Raw genomic sequence first — 23,682 nt, forward strand, 5'->3', positions numbered from 1 at the left:
TAAGACACTGGGATCTTCATAGAATCTTAGTGACAAAAAGAGAGGAATGTTTCAATAATGATTGTAATTGAATTTCTTGCCACAGTTACAAAGAAAGGCATGGAGTTACATTCAATCTCATTGCCAAAATACAGTTACATGGTAATTCTTGCATCTGATTGATGGGGTGAAATGAAAAACCACTTCTGCCACCCAGCTTTATTAAATAGTTCTAACAATGACTCTCACAATCTGAAATCTCAACCACAAAATATGGTCAATTACTGATCTTTTAAGTGATAGTACAGAAGGAGAGTAATATCTAGAAACTTGCACATAGGTACTTAGGTATTTGTTGACTTATTGGCATGCTTTTATCTCCAAATATTTTCAAATAAACATGATTCAAATGATTAAAAAGTCAGTCCTCCACAATCTTTCACTATTAAGAGTCATAATTAGGAATGATAGAAAGATTCAACACCAAGAAAAATTTAATAATGTCTTTTATTTATTAACAAATCATGTACTTTAAGGCATTTTTGTAAACATTTTGCTATTTTCTTTGAAACAGCATTATATTGGAATTTCATGATTCCTATTATAACATATACAGTACATAAATCCTCTCTTGTTTCATTCATTAACAATAAATGAGTCCCTAGTATTTTCCTAAGCACCCTAGTTTAACAAACAAGACAAAGTCTTTGTTCTCATGGAGTTCACATTATAATGTGGAAAGACACAAAACAAATAAATGCTGTCTGTGTCAGATGGCAGTAAGGAATATAAAATAAATGGGAAGGTGAGGATAGGCTGTGGGTGATATGGGTGCCATGGTGTATGGGGTGGTCGAGGAAAGCCTGGCTCTGGAAGAAATCTGGGGCAAGACTGTTGTGTCCTAAGAGAACAGAAATGCCAAAGCATGACTGGTGTAATCAAGAAGCACCAAGAAACCAGTGTGACTGGAGCTGAGTGAGCAAGAAAAAAACAGTGGGAGATGAACTGGGTCTAGATGACATGGGGCATTTTAATCCATAAGAAGAACTTAATTGAAAAAACAAGCAAAACTCAAAATCAGGACTTCAGACGATCTAATTAGTTGACCTAATTATTGTCATGTAAATCAGGTTCCTAACATGTTTTTAAAATACTCCTAGGATAAAACTAAATTTCATAGTAATGTGCTTTATAAATAACATATGCATATAAATAATACATGTATAAATGTGCATGGCTTTCAATGGTCCTAAAATCGTTGACATTTATCTTTCGAAATTAAGTCTTGCATCTCTAAATACTGTAACTTTAGGTTGACTACTAAGAGAGAGTGCTAACCTGTGGCATGGACAGTGTGCGCAGAGCTGCCTACACAGTGTGATTCAGCTCATGTAAAGCCTAATTCCTGCCACTCTCACACAATATGATTCAAAAACATTTCTATGCTAGCCTTGTCACAGGGCTGGAAATTACCACATTATTCATTCCCTTGAGTTAAGGCACTGAAGTTTGCTGATAATTATTTAAATACCCTGTAAGAGGAGAGGCAAATTAATCCATTGTCTATTCAAAATCCTCTCAAATCCAATTAGCTGGGCAGTCACCCAGTAAGACACTGTGGGAATGGGACAGAAGTGAGGTTTCATGAGACTGAGAATGTCAAAGTTTGTGAACATGGCATTTCCATGGAAGCTGTACTCAAAAGGCATCCTTAAGTAGCTGGAATCAGAATAAGGGCATTGTAAGTAAAGAGGCAAATGGTTAACTTATACCGCTAATCATATTCAGGGTTAACTCTGCTCAGGTAATGACAGTGATCGTCTAACGGAAAGTGTTAAGATCCTGGAAGCAGAAGACCTGGGTTCTTGGGTAAGTCATTTACACTTGGTGAGGCTGAAGAATCAGACAGGACAGTGTATATGAAAGCACTTTCATAAGTGGTAAGCAGAAGCATGTTGCAGTACTTGGCTTATAGCAGGCAATACATAAATATAAGTCACTTTTATTCATAGGTTCGCTTACTTAGAATTAGGGCATTTTAATTCAGCAACTCTTTGGCTCAGTCTCATGAGAGCACTAGTGCCAAAATATTTTTTAAAATTTTTATCAGTTATTTATGCAAAACCATTTGTAAAAATTATTCTTTCTCTGAGCCTAATGTTATTCCTGATCTTCATAGTCCTCACTTCAGGATACTCACCAACATTTTAAAATACTAAACAACTACTAAGCGATGCATGCAGCAATCCTTCTGACCTTAAACACATACTTGAGCCTCAGCCCATATGATAGTGCTGTTTCTCTGTAAATTTTAGAGAAATAGCAACAATTAAAAAAAGTTGGAAGTCTGTAAACCTATTTTACTCCCTCTAAGGAAACTTGACAAAAGTGAATTAAGAGAAAGAGAGACTCAGAGAAGGGAAGTCTAGTTTTGGCTTCTGTAAAGATGGTGAAAAACATATCATCTCCTTTTTCCAAATGCAATTCCAGGGATGCCACTGAAGCAAAGAGGAGAATTGTTGGATCTTATGCCTAATATAGACAATTTATTCTATTTTATTTTTTAAAAAAAGATGACTGGTAAGGGGATCTTAACCCTTGATTTGGTGTTGTCAACACCATGCTCTCCCAAGTGGGCTAACCGGCCATCTCTATATAGGGATTCGAACATGTGGCCTTGGTGTTATCAGCACCACACTCTCCCAAGTGAGCCATGACCCAGCCCTTCTAATATGTACAATTTAAAACACCTGTAGAGATAAGCTGTTTGGGCATCGGTACGAGGAAAATTTGCCACCAAGTAGGCCATGGATGGAAGGTGTGTTGGAGAAGAAAGCTTTTACTGGGTAATCTTTTTCCTCTCCTGGGAATATCCTTGCCAGCCCCATTGCAAAGGAGAGGCATAAACCAGCTGTATCAATTGGTACTGGCTTGTGACAAAGGAAAGACAACTGCTGGGTAGAGATCAAGCTTTGCTGAGTAGCAAAAATATAAAAATAGACACAGGCAGACCCACCAGCCTCTGAACATTCTCCTTCCTTCAACTCTTCTTCATCTACACTTGAGGGCTAGATAATAATCACCATGAGAAAGAGCTCCTGATGAAGAGCAGAGCCTGGAATGATCCCCATTCAGGCCTGACTGCAGGGAGGTGCCCCATCTCTACTGCAGTTCTGGTGGTTTTTCCTCTCCTGTGTGTCTCATGAACACACACCCCCATGAGGGATTCCTGATAGGATGTGTTAAAAGTGGAATGGAGATGCAAAACATTTTTTATATAGCAAAGTGAATAGCACAAAAAATTAAATAGGTTGAGTGATGAAGTTTAATTGTTTTTCTATATGGCATCAAAAGTGATAAGAAAATAGAAAATATAAATGAAATATAAGAAACTACAAGAAAAAAAGTAGAATTTTAACATTTGTGGGAGTTCCTCTGAAAGAAAAAAATTGAGAGATGAAAATATTCGCATAAGTAATAACTAGGATGGCTCAGAAATAAAGATAAATTGAATATCTCAGACTGAAATGACCCAGAAAATTCCAAACTAAAAGAGGAAAAAAAACCCTACTAAAAACTTCCAGAGATTAAGAGCAGCTCATCTACAAATGGAGAATAATCAGAATGACACTGGATTTGTCATTAGCATGTTCAAGTGCAAGAAAATAATGAAGTAATATTTTTAAAGTTTTATATTAACTATCCAGCTCACCTGTCACTTAAATATGAGAGTAAAATTATGAATATTCTTAAGTGTGAGGCCTCAAAGAGTTCACCATCCAAAGATCCTCTTTTAGAATGTTCTTGGAGAAAGTACTCAAACAAACACCAGAAAATAAATTCAGGGAAATCACATATGACATTGAAAGTAACATTGAGTAAATGACTAAATATATAAGGATTAAATAGATCTACCTATGTATCTATATGATATTCTGTGTATCTGCATATCTATCTATATACATATATGTATTTATCTATCTATGTATATCTATTTATCTATCATTTCTCCATCTACATACCTACTTTTGAATATGGAACAATCAAAAACTGACTTATAGATTATCACAATACTAAGAGGGGGTAGGGTGTTGGGGCTTTGGGAAGACTAGAGAGAATTAAAAAATGCACTAAAGCATCTCTTTGTTACAGAGTAAGATATGGATATTGGCAAGATGAAGAAATTTTTAGGAAAAAACAGCATGTATAAACCTGAGTAGTTGTAGAAAGTTAAGAGTAACCACCATACAAAGTTATTGTGTGTGACTTTCAAATAAGAAGGACGTTATGTATCTAATGGAAGACACAAGGATGATAAAACAACTAAAAAGGGTGATAAATAGAAAATATAAAATAAGATGACAGAAATAAGTCCTAATGTAACAATAATCAACACAAACATCTTTCATAAAACAATTAAAAGTCTGAGATGCACTTGAAAGAAGTGAATAACAAAAGCTTGAATATAAAGATATTATTCTTCATTTGTAGATGAATGAGTATATAACTTTATACATTCTTTTCAAGCCCAATCATAGAAATCAACCACATTTTAGGCCTCCGAAAAAGCTTTATAAATTCAAAGAATAAACATAAGAAACTATCTTCTTTGACCGTAACACAATGAAATGAAATTGATAACAAGAGAAATGCTTAAAATCCAGTACATCTGGAAACTGAAAAGTATACTACTAAATATTCTTGTGTGAAAGAGTATCTCTTAAGACAAACTAGAAAATACTTAGAACTGCATGATGAAAACACTACGTGTTAAAACTCAGGTGACACAGCAAAACTCTTCTTAGAGAAAGATGTATAGTTTTGAGGACTATCACAGAACAAGAAAGAAAAATGAGATGAGCATTCATTTCACAGAGTTAATGAAACACTGACAATGATAGAGTAAACCCAGTCAAACAAGGAGGTAAGAAAGAGTTCAATGAAACAGGAAAGGATAAAACAAAATTAGAGAAGTTTCACCAGGTAATAAATACCTGATTCTCTGAAAATATTAATAAGTGGATAGCTGCCAGGTAACTTCACAACAAAAGTAGCAGTAGTTTAAAGATAGATAAAATCTAGAATAAAAAAGAAATGACTAACTATAGGCACAGCTATGTGTGTAAGATACTAAGGAAATATTATGAACAATTACATGATAATAAATTTGAAAATCTAATAGAAATGTTTAAATTTTTGGAAAATTAATATATAAAATGCCAAAATAGGTGTAGGACAAAAATAGAAAACTTAAATTGACCATACCCTACTAAAGAAATTCAAATGATGATTACAGTACATCCCTCATCCTCAATAAAAAGTCACAGAACAAATGAGCTTTATAGATAACTTCTTCCAAACATTCAAGGAATAGGTTATCTTTATATGTACTGTTGCAGAATATAGAAATTGAAGAAAAAATTTTTGATTTCTGTTAATGAAGTTAATGTAACTTTAATTCCAACTGGAAAGTGAAAGTACAAGAAAAAATAAAAAGGAGCAATGGCTTCCTTTAAGTTATGACACATTCAAACATCAGAAAAGTATCCCAATAGTTCATCATGGTCAACTAGAGTTTATTTCCAGAATGCAAGGGTTGTTCCATATCAGAAAATTTATCAATTTACCATATTAATTTTTAAAAAGTCAATTTTCTTGGTAGAATCAGAAAGAGAGGTGATAAAATTAATACCTAGTTATGATTTAAAAAAAAAAAAACTTTCAGGAGGCTACATATAGAAATCTTTCATAGCTTACTAAAAGCCCTATTATCAAATATCTACAGGAAATTCAGAAAGAAATATTTAAGCTCTGTTTAAGATTGGCATGACAAGACATGTACCTTAGCAATGTTACTCTTCAACATTTTATTCTGTCCTAACCAATTTTATAAGGCAAAAAGAAATCAAAAGTGTAAAGATTAGACTAGAGAAAAACACTACTATTTTTTGCAGATTGTTTGATCTCAAAGAACTACCTGAAACACTGTTGGAAGCAAAACTTCTGGATACCAATAAATTTGGCATAATTAATACATATAAATCAATTTAAATCAATAATGCCATTTATACCATAAATGATCAACTAGAAAACACAGTAGAAAAAATGCATCATTCACAAATAACAAAAATTAAAAATGATGTAGGAATTAACCCAAGAAAAGATGTAGAAAAACTTTATGGAAAAAATTAAACTCTATTGAAAGACACAAAACAACACATAGATCAATGTAGATCACTTCATGCCCACAGATAAAAGCTTACCATGGATAAAATAACTTACTGTACACATATTAATTCTCAACAAATTAATTTAAAATCTAAATTTGATCCTAACAGAATTTTTGAAAATTTATTAAGTGCATGCTAAAACTTGTATAAAAGCATAAAATGTCTTTGAATAAGGTCTTAGTCCATTCAGACTGCTAAAACAGTGTTTATTTCTCACAGTTCTGGAGGCTGGGAAGCCAAAGATCAAGGTGATGATAGATTCCTTGGCTGGTGGGGTCCACTTCCTGGTTCATAGATGGCCAATTTCTCTCCTGATGAAAGGAGCAAATGAGCCTTCTGGTGCCTCTTGTACAAGAGCACAAATTCCACTCATGAGAGCTCTGTCCTCATTATCTAATCACCTCCAAAGGTCCCTCGTTCAGATATCTGCATTGGGTGTTAGGTTTTAACATATGAATTTTGAGGGGACACAAACATTCAGTCTATAGCAAATAGCTATTCCAATTTTGAATAGGAAGAGCAAAGGCAAGTCACTCTACAAAAACTATAGTTCAAAGATACAGTGTGGTACATGTGAAAAAACAGAGATATAGGCCAATGGAATAACATAAACTCAGAAACAGAACCAGGTGTACAGAAAAATGGACTAATAGGAAATGGAATTGGAAAAATTAACTCATTGTATGGAGAAAATAGTTTGACCATTATTGAATTCCAACTAAATTAAAAACTTAATTTGAAAGGGATAACTCTAAACTAATTAAAAAAAGTCATTGACAACCATAATGCAAATATACAATGAATTTGACAACATTAAAATTAAAGATTTTAGTTCAAGAAATGACACATTTTTCAAAGTCTAACAAATGAATCATTTCTTGAAATACTTACCTTTAAATTCTAAAACTTAATTTTCAAGGAAATATGCAAACACACACATACACACATATACAACACCCGGGAAGTTCTACTGAAAAATTGGCAAAAGAGGTAATTAATAGAAAGGGAAATGTGAATGACTAATAAGCATATGAAGGGATTCTCATAACCTCATCAGAAACATACAAATTAAAATGACACTGCAATGTCCTTAATTCTCATGGTTGCTAAACTTAACAAGTCAGATTATTTCTAAGCATGGTAATGGAGTTTGGATGTGTTGTCCCCTCCAAAACTCATGTGGAAATTTCATCCCCGATGTGGCAGTGTTGGAAACTGATTGAGTCATGGGGGCAGATCCTTCATGAATGGATTAATGCTCTCCCCAGGTAGGGGGAGTAATGAGTGAGATCTCACTCTATTAGTTCCCACAAGAGCTGGTTGTTTAATAGACCCTGGCACATCTTCTCTCTCTCTCTTGCTTCCTCTCACCATGTGATCTGCCTTTACCTGCTGGGTGCCTGCCACTCTCTGTCATGAGTAGAAGCTATGTGAGGCCCATGCCAGATGCAGCCATCCCAAAATTGTAAGCCAAATAAACCTCTGTTCTTTATAAATTACCCAGTCTCAGGTAATTCTGTTATAGCAACACAAAATGGACTAATACAGAAAATTGGTACCGAGTAGTGGGGTGTTGCTGTACAGATACCTGAAAATGTGGATGCAGCTTTGGAACTGGGTAATGGGCAAAGGTTGGAGGAGTTTGGAGGACTTAGGAGAAGACAAAAAGATGAGGGAAAGTTTGGAACATTTTAGAGATTGGTTAAATGGTTGTGACCAGAATGCTGATAGAAATGTGGACAATAAAGACCATGTGGATGATGAGGTCTCACATAGAAATAAGGAATTTATTGGGAATTGGACAAAAGATAACCCTTGCTACACCACAGAAAGGAATTTGGCTGCATTGTGTCCATGTCATTGGACTTAGTGGAAGGTGGGACTTAAGAGTTATGAACAGGAATGTGTGGCTGAAGAAATTTCTAAGCAGCAGAGCATTAAGGAAGCTGCATGGTTACTTTAAACAGCCTATTCTGAGTTATGGCTGCAAAGGCACAATGTAAAACCAGAATTTAAAAGGGAAGCAGAGCATAAAGATTTGGAAAATTTGCAGCCTGGCCATGTGGTAGAGAAGCAGAGAGCCAGAGAAAAATGCAAGGGTGAAGCACATAAACTGATTGCTAAAAACATTAGTTTGGTGATGAGGCAGCCAGATGCTAAGAGCCAAGACAATGAGAGAAAAGCTCTAAGGGCATTTGAGAAGTCTGGAAGGGTGCCCCACTCATCATAGGCCCTGAGGCGTAGAAAGACTGAGTTGTCACAGAGGACAGACCAGGGGTGCAGCTGCCCTTGGGAAACTGCTTCCTGCATCCCAGGTGCTCTGGCTGGAGCAGGCTTGCCTCAAACGGTCTACCGTAAGTGTGGTTCATGCAGCAGCTCCAGAGAGTAGAAGCCTGAAATCTCGGTGGCATCCACATTGTTTTAAGTCTGCAGGCCAGCAGGACATGAGAGCAGTGGAGGTGTGGCAGCCTCCACCCAGATTTCAGAGGACATATGGAAAAGCCTGGGGGCCCAGGCAGAGACCTGCCGCAGGGGCTGAGCCACTGCAGAGGCCATCTACTAGTGCAATGCTGAGCAGGAATGTAGGCTCAGAGCCCCCACAGAGAGTTCCCACCAGGGAAATGTCTACTAGAGCCAAGGCAGCAGGCCTGCCGCCAGGACCCCAGAACTGCAGGCCACTGGTAAAGTGCAATGCAGTCCTGGAAAAGCCACAGGCAAGGCTATGCCTGGCAGAGCTGTGGGAATGAGGCTGCCTGATGCTTTTGGGGCCCAGATGCCCAATTGTGCCCAGGATGCAGGACTTGGAATCAAAGAAGATTATTTTGGAGCTTTAAGACTTAATGTCTGTCCTGCTGGGTTTCAGACTTGTTTGGGGCCTCTTTCTCCTTTCTTCTGGTCTATTCCTCCCTTTTGGAATGGTAATGTGTACCCAACGTCTGTTCCACTATTGTTTGTTGGCAGTAGACAAATTTGTTTTTGATTTTTACAGATTCTCAGCTGGAAGGACTTTCACTTTTTGTCTCAGAGGAGACTTTGGACTTTGGACTTTTAAGTTGGTGCTGGAACAAGCTAAGACTTTTGGGGCTGTTGGGATGGAATCATTGTATTTTGTATGTGAGAGGGACATGAATTTTGGGGGGCCATGATGGAGTTTGGATGTGTCGTCCCCTCCAAAACTCATGTGGAAATTTGATCCCCAATGTGGCAGTGTTGGAAACTGATTGATTATGCCTCATGAATGAATTAGTGCTCTCCCTAGGTGGGAAGAGTAATGAGTGAGATCTTGCTCTATTAGTTCCCATGAGAACTGGTTGTTAAATAGACCCTGGCACCTCCTCTCTCTCTCTCTTTGTTGCTTCCTCTCACCATGTGATCTGCTTGTACCCGCCAGGTCTCTTCCTCTTTCCACCATGAGTAGAAGCAGCCTGAGGCCCATGCAGATGCAGCTGTCCTAGAGTCGTAAGCAAAATAAACCTCTGTTCTTTATAAATTACCCAGTCTCAGCTAATTCTGTTATAGCAGCACAAAGTGGACTAAAACACATGGGTTTCTAGTAGGAGTATAAATGAATACAGCTGTTCTGAAGGACAATCTTGCCCTACTTAGTGAAAGTAAGTGTGCACACTCAGACTAAGTCACACTCAGTTATAAAACCCAAAGAAAATTTTGCACAGGTACATCATGAGGGACAAGTATGAAGATTTTTACTGTAATATTAATTTTGGTGTCAGAGAAATGGAAGCAACCTAGTTTTGCCTCTCCAGGCCAATGGAAAAGTAAAATATGTGTTACTATGAAGCAGTAGAAGTAGTAGACAGGATATCATGCAACAGCATGAATAGACCTTAAAAATATTACATCAGGAGAAAAATGCAAGGAAAAATGAGATTTATAACACAACTTAAAACAAACACACATGAGACAATGTCATGTGTTTTCCAAGTATATGCACACAATATTTTTCAGGTCACAAATTAAATATTTGAGAATGATTGTCTATGTGGAGACAGATATGGGGGAGTAGATGCTGAAAAACATGCAAAATGAAATGGGCTAAAATAAAAACAGCTGTGAACTGTTGAGATGACTAAGGACAAAAGGAAAAAAAAATAAGGATAGTATTTCTTTTCAAAATAATTACCAAGCATTGCTTTCTTTTCAGGAAAAATAAAGTGACAAACAGATGTGGATAGCGATCATATCCTACTAAGAAACCACACCCAAGATAAGTGAACTTTTACAACATTTTTGACTGAATAAACCTAAATAAAATATATTTCTTTAAGCACCTTTTCTGCCATATTCGCATATATGAACCATTTTAAAAAGTCCTCAACACTTTAAAGAAAAACTTGTTGCTAATGAGGGCATGAAATATTGTAAGGAATGAAATAATTTAATTATGGAGAGTCTTTCTTCACATTTGCCATAATAATGGTTAATATTCGATATATGTGAGGAACCCCTACAACTCAATAGCAAAAAAAAAAAACCGACAAACAAAAAATGGGCAAAACAGCTTAATAGACATTTCTTCAAAGAAGACACACAAATAGACAGCAGGTATATGAAAAGGTACTCAAAATCACTAATCATCAGGAAAATGCAAATCAAAAAACACACAGATATCACCTCACGCCTGTTATATGACTATTACTTTAAAGAAGGCAAGTGTTGGTGAGGATCTGGAGAAAAAGGAATCCCTTGTACACAGTTGGTGGGAATGTACATTGGTGCAGCCACTATGTAAAACAATATTTTCAAACAAAATAAAAATAGAACCACCACAGGATCCAGAAATCTCACTTCTGGTTTCTGAATTGAAATCAGGACATCAGAGGAATATCTGCAGTCCCATACTTATTGCAGTATTATTAACAATAGCAAATATAAGAAAACAAACTACATGTTCATTGATGGATGAACAGATAATGAAAATTTTGGTATGTATATATATATAGATAGGTATATACTAATACATATATAGGTGTATATATAGACACACACCAAATTTGGGGAGATATATATACACACATCTCTCTCTCTCTCTCTCTCTCTCCACACACACACACACACACACACACACACACACACACACACACACACACACACACACACACACACACACACACCCAGCCTTAAAAAAGAAGGAAATTCTGTCCAAATTTGAGACAATATAAATGAACCCAGAGGACATTATAGTAAATGAGACAAGTCAGACACAGAAGGACAAACACTGCATGATACCACTTATGTGATGAATCTAAAATAGTCAAACTCTTAGTAGAAGAGAGTGGAATAGTGGTTGCTAGGCAATGGTGGGAGGGGAAAACAGGAAGATATTATACCAAGAGTACAAATTTTCGGTTAAGCAAGATGAAAAAGTCCTAGATATCTCTGTACAGCACAGTGCCTGTGGTTGACAATACTGTATTGTATACTTAAAATTTTGCTAAAATTAAAATAAAGTGTTCTTGTCATACACAAAAAATAGTAATAAGTAAGACGGTGGGAGAAAACTTTTGGAGGTGATAGATAGGTTACGGCATAGACTGTGGTGCTGGTTTCACAGGTATACACTTATCTCCAAACATTGAGTTGTGTGCATTATGTACAGCTTTTTATATGTCAATTATATCTCAAAAAGTGTTTTTTAAGAAGATAATAATAAAACATGCACCACTCTCTTTAATTAGAACTCTGCTGTGGCAGAGGGATTATGTTATAAATATTAAAATAAACTTCAGGTTTATGCAGTATTATAGAGAGTTTCTGCATTAAATATCAATGATCAAAAAGGGTATAATTTTTAGGCATGTGTTTTTCAAAGAACCATTTTAGCTTTCAATTTGAGGTCTATTCTCAAATCCTATTGTAATTATTCTGAAACAGAACAAAACATGAAGGAATCAGATCCGTTAGATTGTCTCTCTCTCTCTCTTTTTTTTTAATTTTGGGAAAGCAGTATTCACTACAGAATCAGCTCTCTCATTTTCCTGGCATTAGGGAGAATACATGGCAGGTGTAAACATAAGCCAGAAGCAAAATTCCCCCTACACACAAGGTGTGCTAAATAAAAAGTTCAAGTATGTTGTTTTTACAAGTGGAAGTACCCTTGAAGGTAAAATCTAAAGACCTTCATCTTTTGAAATTTCAATTTTAGAAAACTCTTTCTCTTGTGAGCTGCTGAAGTAATTGTAAATTTATTGTTCTTAGAGACAATGTCTGGAACTTAAACAAAATAGAGTTAAAAAGTAATTTGAATGAAATATGCAATGCATACTGCAAATATTATATTTTGAATCTCTGATACATTACATCAAAAGGAAAAATGTTAGAAAAATTCTAAAATAATTTTTCCAAGATGTCAGTTACATTTTTCATATGATTTTAATGAATAACATTATATTTACATAAGTTTGAGCAGAATGAATAAACAATAGAACACTGATTTCCAAATATCAGAGAGATGAATGACTATTTTCTGCAAAGTCTGTTGAGCGTGTGATGGCTTTAGTTCAGAGTATGGTAAAAATATTTATTAACTGCTTACTATTTTGCAGGCACCCTTCTAAGTACATCAGTGAACAAAACAGATAAAGACTGTTTCTCTCAAGAATCTGATGCTTTAGATTACTTACCTATTTTAAAACTCTAAAGATCAAATAAAAAATAATTTTCAAATTCACTCTGTTAAAAAATCATCAACTCCTTGGTCTTCTCCTAAAACACTGGATTTTGTATTAAAATTAGCTAACAAAATAACCCAAATACCAGTTAATGTTCTAATCTGCTTAGGAAAAGAACATAACGTAGCGATACTATGAAATATTTAAAGATCATATTCTAGGTCCTTTTTCACTTTAAGGACATTTATATTGTTGGAGCATGCTTGAATAAAAGTCCGTTTTCTTATTCCATGATTTAGTGATAAGATTTTTAGATCCAAATTACTCTTAATTGCTTTGCCTCTTTTTTTTCTTAAATATTTTTCATGTTTGGAGACTATAGAAAATGTATGGTAGTAGCCAGAAAGGAAATTCCTCAATTTTATAGTCAAACATGTAACCCAGAAGTAAATTTGTTTTATAATCCTGTGGACAATATAACAAATTTGACAAATTTTTCTTCAAGGGTATAAGCTTTCAAAAATAAAACTGATATTCTACAAATTGAGGTTATTTAAACTTCAGTTCCATGAATAAAAATGTAAGAAGTTGTATTTTTTAAAGTTGGGTTCAAATAATTTTATTTCTATGTCATCCAAATTGCAGTAGGAAACTTAGGACAATAATAAAATATGACTTACATTGTGTGGCAAATGTGTAGCTTTATGAAAAAATTAAGAGATTCTGACCACTGATAAAATATGGTATAAAGACAAAGTATTTATTTTCTAAAAACTCTTTATCTCAAGTGATATGAATTGTTTAATGACTCAGAATGGCAAACACGTGATTCTTACCTAAGCTCCATTTTCACAAACAGAATATGAAAGATGTTGTTTTATGTGGCAGTTCAGATAAGGTAATTGGGCATCAAATATTCTTGTTGAAAAGTTTAATTAGGCACAATGAGGTTATCCATATATGCATTAAAATACTTTAGACTCTGTTATAACCTACTTGCATTCACCATAATATTCACACACATTTCCCTCTCTCTCCCTTCTACTCTCTCTGTCCCATGTTTAACTATAGTGCTAAGGCTATTATTAATATAGTACAATGTTTAATTAAAGTAATTAAAAACAAGTCATCTTATTTTTTAATATTTTTCAATAGTTAGCTATTATAAGTGAATAGCTGTTTTCCACAAACAAAATAAAGCTGAGATTATTTGTTTGAACTTTCCAGAAGAAAGGGTAAGAACAAGAAATTCAGAAATTTTTTGCTAGGCTTTGTTATTTTTTCATTTGATCTGAGTTTTATTTCATTCTGACTTTTTTTCCTCAACATGATATATTCTTTCAAAAGCTACTAGCCCCGAAGAAAATATTTCTTAAAATAATGTGTTTCTCTAAAATACCCTTTTTCCCCCCAAAACTGTTCTGATCTAATATCAATCTAAGGAATACATTCCATCTTTGGTGATGGTAATTAATTAATAAGTAATAATAATTATTATTGTTATTTTAGTGATGTTTTCTTCATTCTGTATGTAAACTATAGCATGGCATTTCTTTTTTGCAAAAAGAACATTACAAAAATACCTATTTTTAAAATGAATTATCAATTATAGTCTAACTGGACAAACAATAAGTTAATTCTTCCAAATAGATTTAAAAATTATTCTCTGAGGTAGATAATGGTCTTCATGATAGTTTTTCAAGATAATTTATTTATTATAGCCCTGTTTTAGAATTATAATATTTTGCTTGAGAATTTAGGACTGTGAGTTCAAATATAAAAAGAAGTGATAACTAGGATCATTATCATTAGTAATTTGAAAAGGATTTATCTATCAAATCCTTATCCGTGTTCCGTAACTCAGGGATTCTGCCTATAGATGCTACAGCATAGTATAAAAACTATAGATGTGGACAAATTTGTGAAATATGCACTGTACATATATCAGTTTCGTAAATTATAATGTAATCAATTGGTTGTTCATTTACTTACCATCTCTGGGCATAAAACTTAATTTTCTACTGTCTCAGAAAGAAAAAAAAAAAGATGAGCAGATGATCACAGAATTGAGTAAACAATATTCTAGAGGAATATTTCAGAGAACCACTTTCTCACATTCTGGAAACATCTCTAAGTATAAAAACATTGAAAATATATTTATAACTTTGACATTATTTTTAGGAAAATAGTTCTGTACTTGAGAACCAAAGTTATACTAGGTTGAATGATTAAAATTTAATTTTTTATGTTTTATAGGCATCTTATAATTCAAACATTCTCTTCTTCAGACCTGTCTTTGCCATCTTTTTACCATAGTTAGTACTAATTAGGAAGGTTTTATAGTAAATAATTAAGGTTATTATTATTATTGAAATAAGTTGAGAGATTAGGGAGATTGTTGTTTATGTAGACAAATTAGAAGATCAACATGTCTCTTCTAGTTTGTTGTGGAATACCGCGGAAAAAGAGACAATTCATGGACTGTTTTAATAACCAACAACAAAAATAAGGTACATTACAGTCCTAGAATGAACACTAGACACAGACTCAGAGGCACTAATGTAGGTACAATCAAATGAGTCCGACTCTGAATGGATCTGGTAAGCAGTGAGAGAAGAAAATCCGGGGTAGGGAAAAGACAGCTCCGTGGATGACATACCCTGGCGAATGACATGAGTAGAGTTGAGGAAAGTGATCCTTTTCTGCAGTGTTACTGGAAGCCTCCATCATTTCTAATACAGAGTTTTTCTACACTTTCCTTCACAGAAGCACTTTTTCATTTCTTTGAAATTATGATATTGCCGCCGAGTAATGGAAATCCCTAACTACCGTGAACTAAACTAACTGGAATGGGTTTGCTAACAATGCTAGTCACTGATGTGGGCAGAGAATTGGGACAAGTTGTTGAGGAAGATGAGGACCCAAGGCAGAAAACTGCTGATAGATGCATGAGTAATAGGTATGTATTAGTTTTCTATTGCTGCTATAATACATTTTCACAAACTTAGTGGCTTAAAACAACACAAATTTATTATATTACTGTTCTAGTTTAGAAGTCCAAAGTGGATCTTGCAGGGCTAAAATCAAGCTGTTGACGGGGCTGCGTTTTTTCCAGGGGATCTAGGAGAGAATCTGTTTTCTTGCCTTTTCCAGCTTCTAGAGACTGACTGCATTACTTGGCTTAAATGCCCTCCCTCCATCCTCAAGCAGGCAGAGTAGCGTCTTCAAATACCTCTAACCCTGACTCCTTTCGGCCTCCCTCTTCTACTTCTATTGATCCTCGAAATGACATTGGGTCCACCAGAACAATCCAGGATAATCTCTCTATTTAAGGGTCAGCTCCTCAGCAAATTAATTTCATTTGCAAACTGAATTTTCCTTTACCATGTAACATAACATAGTCACAGTTTCCTGGGAGAAGCATATAGACATCTGTGGAGGCAGGGGAATTATTCTGCCTTCCCAGATTGGAAATCAATGGTGGGATGGGATCAACCATAGTATTTTCACTGACTAGTAAATTCATGAAAATAACATTAGTAGCAAATTGAAGGTTTATTAATAGTACTATTCAAATTAGTGTTTTAGATTGGAAAATTTTGATTTCTGCTTAATTTGTAGTTGTGTTATTTAAGATGCTGCCAATAGTTCATATTTTTATGACATAGTCTTTATTAGAGATTCTTACCTAGGTTACACTGTGTATCTAATTAGCATTTTAATCTGAGACATGAACATTCAGCTTTGAAGTTTCCACAGGGAAAGTCTAGGTAACCAGTGCCTTATAATAATGATTACATTATTCTTGAGCCTTTCCCTTGTCTTGTCCTCCACAACTCCTGAAAGCAGTTGACACAGCAGTCCTAGTTCTTTCAAGTGAGTTTCAGGTGGAGGGAAAAGCCCTAGTTTCCGTTTTAGAGCTGGATCTCTGAGAACGATTACGGTTTCAAGTGAATATCACAACTCATGAAAAAAAAATCTCTGCCTGGAAAATAGGATCTGGAAATAGCAACAGCAGTAAAAGTAGATATGCTCTGGAGAGTGTACATCATAAATTATTCAACATCTTAATTACATTTCCTTTCTCTGTCCATGAGGCCTACTAGGAAGTATCTGGTGACAGTCATCATTGTTTCTGAATGATCAAAACTGCCAAATAGATTATTGTTCTGTGCTGTATTTTCTGAGGAGTGTGTGTGTGTGTGTGTGTGTGTGTGTGTGTGTGTGTGTGTGTTAATGGGAGAAATGAGTGTAATATCAGCAGGAATATGAAATATCCAAAAGCATTAGGCTCTGATATACAAATATTTGATGCTGAAATCCGAAACTGAGAAAACCCAATGGATTTATTGTGATAATCTCTTTAAATCTCCTGGAACAGCATCTTCTCTTGATTCTATGATATCCTTAAGCAAGGAAAGAGCACGTGAGTGGTTGTGTTTTTATTTCTGCATCCCTTCACCTTTCCTCTTCATCATTACTTTGGGGATATGGACTGTTCAACATGCAAGCTCAGCTCCTTGACCTCACTGACAACATTTCTCTTCCACTCTCCCACCCTATTCACTCTTATAGAGCACCTTGCTACCACCTGTCACTATTCTATCTTCAACCAGCAATTAAAACACATCATGCTCTTATCTCAATCTTCTCCCATTCCAGCTGCTTTTATATCTGACCTCCTCGTCGTCTTCAGTCCCCTGACCCCCTTTCCTTCTTCCCTGCCTTCAAATATGTCTACATTTACTTAGAGTCTACTGTTCGTATTCCAACATACTCTTGATAATGCCCTCAATTACCTCTCTCCTTTTGCTATTTTGTCTCATCCATATAGCAAAACCCTAATTGTGAATAAGTCCAATTACTTATTGTCTCAGTGAATGTACTTGATCAGCCAGTGCTGTTGAGAGATTCTCACAACATGGCAAAGTGATCACCAAATTAACAATTCTATTGCAGAATATATGCAAAGTACTCACAAATTTATATTTACAGTCTTGACATTTCTGGGCTTCAGAACTTTATCCCAACTGGTGTTCCAATATCCTGTTTGGATGTCTCACAGACACCGATAAGTCAATATCTCTGAACTCGTTATTTTCCCCTCCAAATTGTTTCTCCTCTAGTCTTTCCAGAATCAATATCCAAGCCAGAAATTTAGGAATTATTTGTGACACTGCCCTCTCCTTTTCTTCAGCATAGAGTTAAGCATTGTGAATTGATTTCACCTCTAAATATTTCTCCAGTAAATTTTCTCTCCATATCCACTGCCATTGTCCTAGTTAATGCTGTACTAGTCCCTGCTGCAGTAGTCCCCAACTTTTCTCCCCATTTCCCATATTGCACCATTAAATCGCTTCTTCATACCTCAGCCATAATGTTTTATGAAATGTGAGTTTAGACATGTCCGCTCTTGCTTCAAAACCTGCAAAGTGCCATTACTCAGAGGACCAAAATATTTGACAGGAACTATGAACAAGGCCTTCAAAACCAATCCCCCTCACCTTTGAGCTTTGTTTCCTTCTTCCATTCTGCTGCTCTCAGTGCTCTAGTCCCACCGACCTTTGAATGAGGCTCCACTGTTCTTCAGCTTGAATGTCTCCTTCCTATTTCAGCTTCCCCACCACTTAGCTTCTAACTTTGTTCCTCATATTTCAATTCATTTATTACTTTCTCAGGAAAATTTCCCTGGCATATACAAATAAGTAAATTCCCAATTTAGAAGTTTAATGGTGTCACCATGTTTTTGACATAGCACTTATGACAGTTTTAATTTTATAACCTCATATGCTTCTCAGATTAATTTCTCTCCTAATATGTGCTAAGCTCAGTAACAACAAGAAATACAATGAGTTTGCATGAACTCATTCTATTTTCATTCTCATTGATTAACCAGTTGTTTTAATAACTGGCCCTTTTTTAATCAACTCTAATGTTACCATGACTAGATCAAGTTTTTATGATGAATTCCCACAAATGCTGGCTCGCCATCTGCTTGCTTTGACTGCTACCAACTTCCTACCTCTTTGCTGATTGCTTGTCTCATTGCTGTTTGGATAGACTCCTTGGATTTTGGACACTGATGGAACATTTAGTTTAGAATTACAACAATCATCATTGTGTTATCATCACATTTCATCTATTGCTTTCTCCACATGGAATTTTCTGATTTTGAACTTATTTTCAAACTTATTTTGTTCTTATTTGTTCATTATTAAATATCTAACTCTTGATTTTTCTAGGTATGCAGAACTGTATCTTGACTCTGCATAGTTCCATAGGTGAGTCAGTACACTCAACCTTTACTCTACATAGCTTGTCCTGAAGATGTCCAAGAAGAGATGGTGTCAAATATAAGGCTTTAGTCACTGTTATTCATGCTTAGCAGTTATACTTTATACATTTTTTTGTAATGCTTAAAAGTTTGCAAACCTCTTCACTTAAAATATTTCATTTGGTCCTCCCCCTTACCCTTACAGGGTGGTAGCATTATTATTATTATTCCATTATAAGGATAAGAAAATAAAGCTTAGAAAAACTATCAGGCTCAACCAAAGTCATATAGCCACTAACTGCTAAAACTGAAGCCAAATTTTGATCTTCTGATTTGAAGCCCAATTCTGTTTTAAAAGTGATCTTTGCTTTCTTGTCACTATTTTCAATTTATACATAAAAGATCACCCCATGGGTGGGGTTATTAAAAAAAAACACACCCCAAATCCATAATTTTCTACTTGGAAGTCATCTTGGGAATGTATGACCAGCATGAAGTGGTCCTCTAAAAAAATGAAAGGAAAATGAACGTGTACATAAAGAGATCAGTCCTACACAGTATAAAACCACAACGGAAAATGGACCCGCCTAAGTGTGGTCAAATGTAGTCCTATAATCTTGCACAGAAAAGTAATGGACTGTAGTCTTCTAGGAATTACATGGAGACTTAGCAGCAGACTACATGGCTGTGTATCATTTGAAACTATTAAGGTAATAGTCTCTAGATTTTCACGCAGTTTCTCACAACAGCCTTTATTTGCAGAGAAATTTAAAGCATGATTCTATAGAGACACTTAGCCTCAGGAAAAGTACCTCAAACACAAAATAAAGAGGTTTATTAAGTACTATAGGAGATAAGCATAATCTTCTATGAAACAAATGTATAATACAGCACCACGAATAATATTATTCTAATTGCTATTGTAAATCACTGAGATGATTGCTAGGGAATGAATTAGAGACTTTCTTTTTTTTTTTTTCCTTTTCTTTTTGTTTGTTTGTGTGTGTTTGTGTTTAAGGATGAAGAAAGCAGGCAGGTTACTCAGCTTGATTCTGACACAGAGAGTAATTTTTACTCTATATGTTATAAGTTTATATTTTATGTTACTATACTGTCTATATAATTAGACCTATGATTAAGAGGTCACGTATTGAGCTGTGTCATCCTTCACTGTTTGTCAATTTATTTTACCAAGATTTCACTAAGAGAAGATCCAAAAATAAGAGAATTTAAGACCCAATATCTACTTTCAAGAAATAAACAATGTTATTTTAGAAAGGTATGCTGACATGAAATAGCTAAAGAAATGTTTCCGTATGTGCTTACACTCCCAAATGAGTGCTATAAGTATCAGGAATGTTACAGGAATTCAGAAAAGAGAGCAATTAAGGAAGACTGAAATAATCTACTTGTAAGATGTCAATTACTTTGCTGAATTTGAGGGAAGTGGAGGCCTCAGAATGAGGTGAGAGAAGGGTATCCTGTACAGCAAGCCTGTATTTTGTCAAAACTATGATGTAACAAAGCAAATGCAAGAAACATTTAGAGATATACGTGGTCTAGAAGAAAAATGAAAAAAAAAGGCGTTGCAACAAATATACAAATTATGAATGATATGAATGTTATTACAACAGCTTGTATGGGGACATATATTCTTGAATGTAGTCTTAGAGTCAAACTGTGACATAAATAAGGTGTATATACTGGAATATTTATTTGGCTAAGGGAAGGCATACCTATATCATGAGGCACTTGGGAGACAAATACACATACCATGTTTGACTAAAGCAGATTAATGTAAGAAGAAAGGGAGAGATTGAGCATGTGGTTAACTGGAGAGTGTTTTAAAAGACTTTCCAACTGAAATTTCAAATAAAATGTGCTAGCAGACAAAATATATCTGTGGGTCATAATGAGCTAAGTCTACTATCCTTTTTGGTCTATACATATCTTAAAATTAGTGGGTTGTGTTTTATGTGTCTAAGTATCCTCTACCTTGTACAATACTTGAAACATATCAGTATGGGTTGAATGAGCAAATGATTGGCTATTACCTAAAAACTGGCCCAATTCTGAATATGGCAGTAAAGCAATTGACTGCATACAAACCACTCTTGGCTTCTACTCATATACATTAGTCATTCCTAGATAATATAATAGTTTTTTTTTTTACTTTATTTTATTTATGTTTTTAAAACCTCATGATATAATCAGAGTTATGTTATTCTCTCCACTTTGTACAAGGAAAAAGAACAAAATGAAGCTCAGAGAAGTTAGGTGAGATAGCCAAGTTTATTTAGCTATGACAAAAATCTCATGTTTAGCAAAGATGGATTTTAAAATTTTGTGTGCTTATAGGTGTTTGCCCATTTTTTCTGACAATAAACAAATTATAAATTTTTGTACAACTAACCTAAGTGTTTACTGCCTTACTGTACAACAACATAATGAACTATACGGCACCAGAATTTTCAGGAATTACTGGATGTTTTAGTGAAATATCTTCCACTTGCTCCTGAAACAGAACCATAAGGAGAAAATGTAACTGCTTTTAGTTTGTGACTGTATTGCATTGTTGTACGTAATCTGGCTTTGAGACCTGTGCACAATTTTCTTCAACAAATCCTGTTTTACAGATAGGATAATTAATATCTAGAGGTTAAATGACTTGCTCAAAATCAACAAGCTGGTAGGATGCAAGGATTATTTTTAAACCAAAGTCCTCTGATTCGGCATCCAGTGAATACCTCATTGCCCAGCCCCTTGAAAACACCCTGACCTTAAGAGGATAGTCAAGAAGTATCAGGAACTTGGAAATCTGTCGAGATTAAAGGTGAGATTGTTTTTTAGGGTAGAGTAACATCTGTTATGCCCCATTTAATTCAAGGAGCATTTTCAAGACTCACGCACTATCCATTTGCAGAAAGACATTGCCTTTCTCCTTCAAATTTATGATCTATGTCCTCCAAAAATTCAGATCAATATGATGACCATGTGATTCATCTCCCTACATCTTAGTCACTCATAACTGTCACTTTGAGAAACACTTAGGTCATTCCTGCTTCCTCTATATCCTGGACACTCTGTGGTACAAATACTGTAAAATTAATTTAAAATACCTTTCAATAGAGCAGTACAAATCTATGTAGAGATGCTCTATTAGATATTCTAATAGGTTGTTTTAATCTACCTAAAAAATAGCAAATTATAACAAGAAAGCAAAGTAAACAAAGCTCTAGAAGCTAGAGGAATTTTTTTCTGAGAGTAGCTTCTTACGTGTTTTCTGTTACAATTTTTGTGAGAAAAATCATTTAAAAGTTAACCAATTTCCAGAATTTGTCAACTACAATTAAAGTTTTTAGGCGTTCTGTGTTTTTCTTACAGGGGGGGAAGCAGCAATAGTCAGAACAGAGCCAGATCCAGAGGAGAACTGAAAAAATTTTGCTTTCTTGTATGGATTTGATTAATGGGCACTAAATAAATGTTAAATAAAAAATTACAATAACAAAAGTAATTATTTGGAAACAAACTTAGGAAAAATATTTTCAGTGAAGACAGATTAATTTATTATTGTAAATAAAAACGTCTAAAAGCATTGTTAGAGAAATTAATAAAGGCTTTGGATAAATGACATTTATTACTTCAAATTTATTTGGAACAATTGTTTTAATTCAGCATAAGAGAATCCATATGACAATTCCTCTGAAAACATTAATCTTTAAGCAATAATTTTTCTTATCTATTATAAAAATTATTTATAAGTACTGCCAAGAAAGTTATTCTTTTTTTTCTAGTTAAGAGCAGTTAAAAAGAACCTGAATAGAAAATCAACAACAGTCACCTACGAGGGGATATCTAAGGCCAACACAACTAAGTTTTCCTTCAGTACATTCATTTTAATACTCGTAGCAGTGTAAGAGAATGTCTGGTATCTGTATTGCCCCACTTGTAGTTTTTAATCTTCTTTTCTTTAGGACCACTTCTTAGTTTGCAACATCAGGAAGTCTATTTTTAAAGATCAGTATGAAACAACTAAGACACTGAGAACTGCAGATGAATTCAGCAGCATCCCTTGAAATGTGCCATCAGAAACCTTAAACTGCCTTCCTATTTGTAGATGGGAAAATGTTTTGAAGCCAATCAAAGAGCTGTGGCATTATGCACATTGATTGCAGCTGGGGAAGATGCCAGATAGAACATCTGCCCCTGATATAAAATGAAAAGGGCAGTTGGTACATGAAATGATATCAATAAATTTCAATGATAAAGTGATGATAGGGGATGTCTCTGAGGAACTCCAGGAAAGGTCAAAATGGACTCACAATGTAATTGGAGATTCAAGGTGTTAAATAATGAAACTAGCTATCTAGGATAGTTAGTGAATCTCTGTGTCTTGAGGGAGAAGGTAAGTAATACCTGTGCTGGAAATTTTAGTAGTAGGGAGATAAAATAGGAGTAATAGGATTAAAAAAATATAAGGAAGGAGCTGGGACCCAATGGAAAGATGACTGGATTTGTTGTTTGTAGCCTTGGATTAAAGTCCTGATTCAGTCAGTTACCAAGAGCCTTG

This window comes from Cynocephalus volans, chromosome 12, assembly GCF_027409185.1.
Source record: "Cynocephalus volans isolate mCynVol1 chromosome 12, mCynVol1.pri, whole genome shotgun sequence".
In the NCBI taxonomy this organism is placed as follows: domain Eukaryota; kingdom Metazoa; phylum Chordata; class Mammalia; order Dermoptera; family Cynocephalidae; genus Cynocephalus; species Cynocephalus volans.